The sequence below is a fragment of the Somniosus microcephalus genome, chromosome 4 (genome assembly GCF_052327205.1).
Source record: "Somniosus microcephalus isolate GS21.2 chromosome 4, FLI_Smic_1.0, whole genome shotgun sequence".
Taxonomy (NCBI): domain Eukaryota; kingdom Metazoa; phylum Chordata; class Chondrichthyes; order Squaliformes; family Somniosidae; genus Somniosus; species Somniosus microcephalus.
In genome coordinates this window covers 228,963,270-228,970,963 of record NC_140990.1, presented here as the reverse complement: position 1 = coordinate 228,970,963, position 7,694 = coordinate 228,963,270, and the positions used below count along the sequence as shown (strand labels likewise).

The following is a 7,694-nucleotide window of genomic DNA, read 5'->3' as shown; positions in this document are numbered from 1 at the left end:
TTACACTGAGGGGTCAGGATGGTTACACTGAGGGGTCAGGGTTGGTTACACTGAGGGGTCAGGGTGGGTTACACTGAGGGGTCAGGGTGGGTTACACTGAGGGGTCAGGGTGGGTTACACTGAGGGGTCAGGGTTGGTTACACTGAGGGGTCAGGGTGGGTTACACTGAGGGGTCAGGGTGGGTTACACTGAGGGGTCAGGGTGGGTTACACTGAGGGGTCAGGATGGGTTACACTGAGGGGTCAGGGTGGGTTACACTGAGGGGTCAGGGTTGGTTACACTGAGGGGTCAGGGTGGGTTACACTGTGGGGTCAGGGTGGGTTACACTGAGGGGTCAGGGTGGGTTACACTGAGGGGTCAGGGTTGGTTACACTGAGGGGTCAGGGTGGGTTACACTGTGGGGTCAGGGGTTGGTTACACTGAGGGGTCAGGGTGGGTTACACTGTGGGGTCAGGGTGGGTTACACTGAGGGGTCAGGGTGGGTTACACTGAGCACGGTCAGGGTGGGTTACACTGAGGGAGCAGGGTGGGTTACACTGAGGGGTCAGGGTGCGTTGCACTGAGGGGTCAGGGTGGGTTACACTGAGGAGTCAGGGTGGTTACACTGTGGGGTCAGGGTGGGTTACACTGAGGGGTCAGGGTGGGTTACACTGAGGGGTCAGGGTTGGTTACACTGAGGGGTCAGGGTGGGTTACACTGAGGGGTCAGGGTGGGTTACACTGAGCACGGTCAGGGTGGGTTACACTGTGGGGGTCAGGGTGGGTTACACTGTGGGGTCAGGGTGGGTTACACTGAGGGGTCAGGGTGGGTTACACTGAGGGGTCAGGGTGGGTTACAGTGAGGGGTCAGGGTGGGTTACACTGTGGGGTCAGGGTGGGTTACACTGAGGGGTCAGGGTGGGTTACACTGAGGGGTCAGGGTGGGTTATACTGAGCACGGTCAGGGTGGGTTACACTGTGGGGTCAGGGTGGGTTACACTGTGGGGTCAGGGTGGGTTACACTGAGGGATCAGGGTGGGTTACACTGAGGGGTCAGGGTGGGTTACACTGTGGGGTCAGGGTGGGTTACACTGTGGGGTCAGGGTGGGTTACACTGTGGGGTCAGGGTGGGTTACACTGTGGGGTCAGGGTGGGTTACACTGAGGGATCAGGGTGGGTTACACTGTGGGGTCAGGGTGGGTTACACTGAGGGGTCAGGGTGGGTTACACTGTGGGGTCAGGGTGGGTTACACTGTGGGGTCAGGGTGGGTTACACTGTGGGGTCAGGGTGGGTTACACTGTGGGGTCAGGGTGGGTTACACTGAGGGGTCAGGGGTTGGTTACACTGAGGGGTCAGGGTGAGTTACACTGTGGGGTCAGGGTGGGTTACACTGGGGTCAGGGTGGGTTACACTGAGGGGTCAGGGTGAGTTACACTGTGGGGTCAGGGTGGGTTACACTGAGGGGTTAGGGGTGGGTTACACTGAGGGGTCAGGGTGGGTTACACTGTGGGGGTCAGGGTGGGTTACACTGTGGGGTCAGGGTGGGTTACACTGTGGGGTCAGGGTGGGTTACACTGAGGGGTTAGGGTGGGTTACACTGTGGGGTCAGGGTGGGTTACACTGAGGGGTTAGGGTGGGTTACACTGAGGGGTCAGGGTGGGTTACACTGTGGGGTCAGGGTGGGTTACACTGAGGGGTCAGGGTTGGTTACACTGAGGGGTCAGGGTGGGTTACACTGAGGGGTCAGGGTGGGTTACACTGAGGGGTCAGGGTTGGTTACACTGAGGGGTCAGGGGTGGGTTACACTGAGGGGTCAGGGTGGGTTACACTGTGGGGTCAGGGTGGGTTACACTGAGGGGTCGGGTGGGTTACACTGAGGGGTCAGGGTGGGTTACACTGAGGGGTCGGGGTGGGTTACACTGAGGGGTCAGGGTGGGTTACACTGAGGGGTTAGGGTGGGTTACACTGAGGGGTCAGGGTGGGTTACACTGTGGGGTCAGGGGTTGGGGTTACACTGAGGGGTCAGGGTGGGTTACACTGAGGGGTCAGGGGTGGGTTACACTGTGGGGTCAGGGTGGGTTACACTGAGGGGTCAGGGTGGGTTACACTGTGGGGTCAGGGTGGGTTACACTGTGGGGTCAGGGTGAGTTACACTGTGGGGTCAGGGTGGGTTACACTGAGGGGTCAGGGTGGGTTACACTGAGGGGTCAGGGTGGGTTACACTGAGGGGTCAGGGTGGGTTACACTGAGGGGTCAGGGTGGGTTACACTGAGCACGGTCAGGGTGGGTTACACTGAGGGGTCAGGGTGGGTTACACTGAGGGGTCAGGGTGGGTTACACTGAGCACGGTCAGGGTGGGTTACACTGTGGGGTCGGGGTGGGTTACACTGAGGGGTCAGGGTGAGTTACACTGAGGGGTCAGGGTGAGTTACACTGAGGGGTCAGGGTGGGTTACACTGAGGGGTCAGGGTGGGTTACACTGAGGGGTCAGGGTGGGTTACACTGAGGGGTCAGGGTGGGTTACACTGAGGGGTCGGGGTGTGTTACACTGTGGGGCCGGGGTGGGTTACACTGTGGGGTCAGGGTGGGTTACACTGAGGGGTCAGGGTGAGTTACACTGAGCACGGTCAGGGTGGGTTACACTGAGGGGTCAGGGTGGGTTACACTGTGGGGTCAGGGTGGGTTACACTGAGGGGTCTGGGTGAGTTACACTGAGCACGGTCAGGGTGGGTTACACTGAGGGGTCAGGGTGGGTTACACTGTGGGGTCAGGGTGGGTTACACTGAGGGGTCAGGGTGGGTTACACTGAGGGGTCAGGGTGAGTTACACTGAGCACGGTCAGGGTGGGTTACACTGAGGGGTCAGGGTGAGTTACACTGAGCACGGTCAGGGTGGGTTACACTGAGGGGTCAGGGTGGGTTACACTGTGGGGTCAGGGTGGGTTACACTGAGCACGGTCAGGGTGGGTTACACTGAGGGGTCAGGGTGAGTTACACTGTGGGGTCAGGGTGGGTTACACTGAGGGGTCAGGGTGCGTTGCACTGAGGGGTCAGGGTGGGTTACACTGAGAGGTCAGGGTGGGTTACACTGAGGGGTCAGGGTGGGTTACACTGAGGGGTCAGGGTGGGTTACACTGTGGGGTCAGGGTGGGTTACACTGAGGGGTCAGGGTGGGTTACACTTTGGGGTCAGGGTGGGTTACACTGAGGGGTCAGGGTGGGTTACACTGAGCACGGTCAGGGTGGGTTACACTGTGGGGTCAGGGTGGGTTACACTGAGGGGTCAGGGTGGGTTACACTGAGGGGTCAGGGTGGGTTACACTGAGGGGTCAGGGTGGGTTACACTGTGGGGTCAGGGTGGGTTACACTGAGGGGTCAGGGTGGGTTACACTGAGGGGTCAGGGTGGGTTACACTGAGGGGTCAGGGTGGGTTACACTGTGGGGTCAGGGTGGGTTACACTGAGGGGTCAGGGTGGGTTACACTGTGGGGTCAGGGTGGGTTACACTGAGGGGTCCGGGTGGGTTACACTGTGGGGTCAGGGTGGGTTACACTGAGGGGTCAGGGTGGGTTACACTGTGGGGTCAGGGTGGGTTACACTGTGGGGTCAGGGTGGGTTACACTGAGGGGTCAGGGTGGGTTACACTGAGGGGTCAGGGTGGGTTACACTGAGGGGTCCGGGTGGGTTACACTGTGGGGTCAGGGTGGGTTACACTGTGGGGTCAGGGTGGGTTACACTGAGGGGTCAGGGTGGGTTACACTGAGGGGTCAGGGTGGGTTACACTGTGGGGTCAGGGTGGGTTACACTGTGGGGTCAGGGTGGGTTACACTGAGGGGTCAGGGTGGGTTACACTGAGGGGTCAGGGTGGGTTACACTGAGGGGTCCGGGTGGGTTACACTGTGGGGTCAGGGTGGGTTACACTGAGGGGTCAGGGTGGGTTACACTGTGGGGTCAGGGTGGGTTACACTGTGGGGTCAGGGTGGGTTACACTGTGGGGTCAGGGTGGGTTACACTGAGGGGTCAGGGTGGGTTACACTGAGGGGTCCGGGTGGGTTACACTGTGGGGTCAGGGTGGGTTACACTGAGGGGTCAGGGTGGGTTACACTGAGGGGTCAGGGTGGGTTACACTGAGGAGTCAGGGTGGGTTCACTGGGAGGGTGGTCACTGAGGGTTACCTGAGGGTCGGGTACGGTGGGTTACACTGAGGGGTCAGGGTGGGTTACACTGTGGGGTCGGGGTGGGTTACACTGAGGGGTCGGGGTGGGTTACACTGAGGGGTCAGGGTGGGTTACACTGAGGAGTCAGGGTGGGTTACACTGAGGGGTCGGGGTGGGTTACACTGAGGGGTCGGGGTGGGTTACACTGAGGGGTCAGGGTGGGTTACACTGAGCACGGTCAGGGGTGGGTTACACTGAGGAGTCAGGGTGGGTTACACTGAGGGGTCAGGGTGGGTTACACTGTGGGGTCAGGGTGGGTTACACTGTGGGTCAGGGTGGGTTACACTGAGGGGTCAGGGTGGGTTACACTGTGGGGTCAGGGTGGGTTACACTGAGGGGTCAGGGTGGGTTACACTGAGGGGTCAGGGTGGGTTACACTGAGGGGTCAGGATGGGTTACATTGAGGGGTCAGGGTGGGTTACACTGAGGGGTCAGGGTGGGTTACACTGTGGGGTCAGGGTGGGTTACACTGAGGGGTCAGGGTGGGTTACACTGAGGGGTCAGGGTGGGTTACACTGTGGGGTCAGGGTGGGTTACACTGTGGGGTCAGGGTGGGTTACACTGAGGGGTCAGGGTGGGTTACACTGAGGAGTCAGGGTGGGTTACACTGTGGGGTCAGGGTGCGTTGCACTGAGGGGTCAGGGTGGGTTACACTGAGGAGTCAGGGTGGGTTACACTGTGGGGTCAGGGTGGGTTACACTGAGGGGTCAGGATGGGTTACACTGTGGGGTCAGGGTGCGTTGCACTGAGGGGTCAGGGTGGGTTACACTGAGGAGTCAGGGTGGGTTACACTGAGGGGTCAGGGTGGGTTACACTGAGGGGTCAGGATGGGTTACACTGAGGTGTCAGGGTGGGTTACACTGGGGTCAGGGTGGGTTACACTGTGGGGTCAGGGTGGGTTACACTGAGGGGTCAGGGTGGGTTACACTGAGGGGTCAGGGTGGGTTACACTGAGGGGTCAGGGTGGGTTACACTGAGAGGTCAGGGTGGGTTACACTGAGGGGTCAGGGTGGGTTACACTGTGGGGTCAGGGTGGGTTACACTGAGAGGTCAGGGTGGGTTACACTGTTGGGTCAGGGTGGGTTACACTGAGAGGTCAGGGTGGGTTACACTGAGGGGTCAGGGTGGGTTACACTGAGGGGTCAGGGTGGGTTACACTGAGAGGTCAGGGTGGGTTACACTGTGGGGTCAGGGTGGGTTACACTGAGGGGTCAGGGTGAGTTACACTGAGGGGTCAGGGTGGGTTACACTGAGAGGTCAGGGTGGGTTACACTGAGGGGTCAGGGTGGGTTACACTGTGGGGTCAGGGTGGGTTACACTGAGGGGTCAGGGTGGGTTAAACTGAGGGGTCAGGGTGGGTTACACTGAGCACGGTCAGGGTGGGTTACACTGAGGGGTCAGAGTGGGTTACACTGAGGGGTCAGGGTGGGTTACACTGAGGGGTCAGGGTGGGTTACACTGAGGGGTCAGGGTGAGTTACACTGAGGAGTCAGGGTGCGTTGCACTGAGGGGTCAGGGTGCGTTGCACTGAGGGGTCAGGGTGGGTTACACTGAGGGGTCGGGGTGGGTTACACTGAGGGGTCGGGGTGGGTTACACTGAGGGGTCAGGGTGGGTTACACTGAGGGGTCAGGGTGGGTTACACTGAGGGGTCAGGGTGGGTTACACTGAGGGGTCAGGGTGGGTTACACTGAGGGGTCAGGATGGGTTACACTGTGTGGTCAGGGTGGGTTACACTGAGGGGTCAGGGTGGGTTACACTGAGGGGTCAGGGTGGGTTACACTGTGGGGTCAGGGTGGGTTACACTGAGGGGTCAGGGTGGGTTACACTGAGGGGTCAGGGTGCGTTGCACTGAGGGGTCAGGGTGGGTTGCACTGAGGGGTCAGGGTGGGTTACACTGAGGGGTCAGGGTGGGTTACACTGAGGGGTCAGGGTGGGTTACACTGAGGGGTCAGGGTGGGTTACACTGAGGGGTTAGGGTGGGTTACACTGAGGGGTTAGGGTGGGTTACACTGAGGGGTTAGGGTGGGTTACACTGAGGTGTCAGAGTGGGTTACACTGAGGGGTCAGGGTGGGTTACACTGAGCACGGTCAGGGTGGGTTACACTGAGCACGGTCAGGGTGGGTTACACTGTGGGGTCAGGGTGGGTTACACTGAGCACGGTCAGAGTCAGTTACACTGAGGGGTCAGGGTGGGTTACACTGAGGGGTCAGGGTGCGTTGCACTGAGGGGTCAGGGTGCGTTGCACTGAGGGGTCAGGGTGGGTTACACTGAGCACGGTCAGGGTGGGTTACACTGAGGGATCAGAGTGGGTTACACTGAGGGGTCAGAGTCAGTTACACTGAGGGGTCAGGGTGGGTTACACTGAGGGATCAGAGTCAGTTACACTGAGGGGTCAGGGTGGGTTACACTGAGGGATCAGAGTGGGTTACACTGAGGGGTCAGGGTGGGTTACACTGAGGGGTCAGGGTGGGTTACACTGAGGGGTCAGGGTGCGTTGCACTGAGGGGTTAGGGTGGGTTACAGTGAGAGCAGACATGGTTCAGTTGAGCTCAAGGCATGTAGCGGAGTCAAGTGATGGCTAACTTTACAAGACACTGCAGCCAGCACATCACCTCACCAGAAGGGAGCACAGATTGGAGATTGGGCTCCATTGCTGTAGGGCTGCTCTGCATGCTTGTCCAGTGTGACTCCAAGCAGAGTCTGGCAAAATTGCCCCTTTTATTCTGCAGGAGAAGCATAATGGTGGCCCATAATTTCCGATAGGGGGCTTCCTGCGTGCGGATGCCTCCGATTGGATAAAAACCTATGCGCTCACCTGAGGGCTCCCGAGGTCCGGACACTTCCGATCCTGGGCCTCTCCACAGTCGAAATGCACAGGGCCCACGTATCCTGGGGCGCAGGCAGTTCACAAGCATCCCTGGGATCAGTGGGCCAGGCCAGCCAATAGGAGAAGGGACTCTCCCTTCATACTTTTGACAGATAGACCTGTCAAATATATGAATAGGGATCACCCCAAAAAGACACTAAAACATTAAATAATTATTTTGAAAATCATCACATTTTTAAAATGAGTTAAAATTACATTAAATTGTTGTAAACAATTTTTTTTTAATAATTAAAATTTTTACAGGGCTAAAAATAAACTTACCTTTTTTAAAATTGTTTTTAAATTATAAATGAGTGAATTTTTTTTTATTTCTTTTATTTTTTAAAAACTCTTATGCTGATAAAAGCAGGCTTTACAATTGCTTTTACCAGGCAGGTCCCTAAGGGTTTTCTGCGGGTGGAGGTTCTGCAGAAAGCGGAACGCTCCACCTGCAGAGGCCCTTCTCCAGGGCAGGCGTCCGATCTGTCAAGAGCATTCTTGACAGATCGGAAATGCCGGTTTTCAGCGTATGCGCTTCGCATGCCTGAAACCGGCATTCCCGATGTCCCTACGGGTGTGTACACAACTCGTACACACCCGTAGGCATCGGAAAATACAGGTCATTGTTAGTTA

The 7,694-nt window shown here is 58.2% G+C and overlaps 1 protein-coding gene across 1 annotated transcript in view; it reads left to right on the top strand.

Moving 5' to 3' along the window:
* LOC147120255 (uncharacterized) overlaps nt 1–7,694 on the top strand; it is a 345,184-nt gene that overhangs the window by 220,114 nt on the left and 117,376 nt on the right. The gene's annotated exons all lie outside the window — the stretch shown is intronic.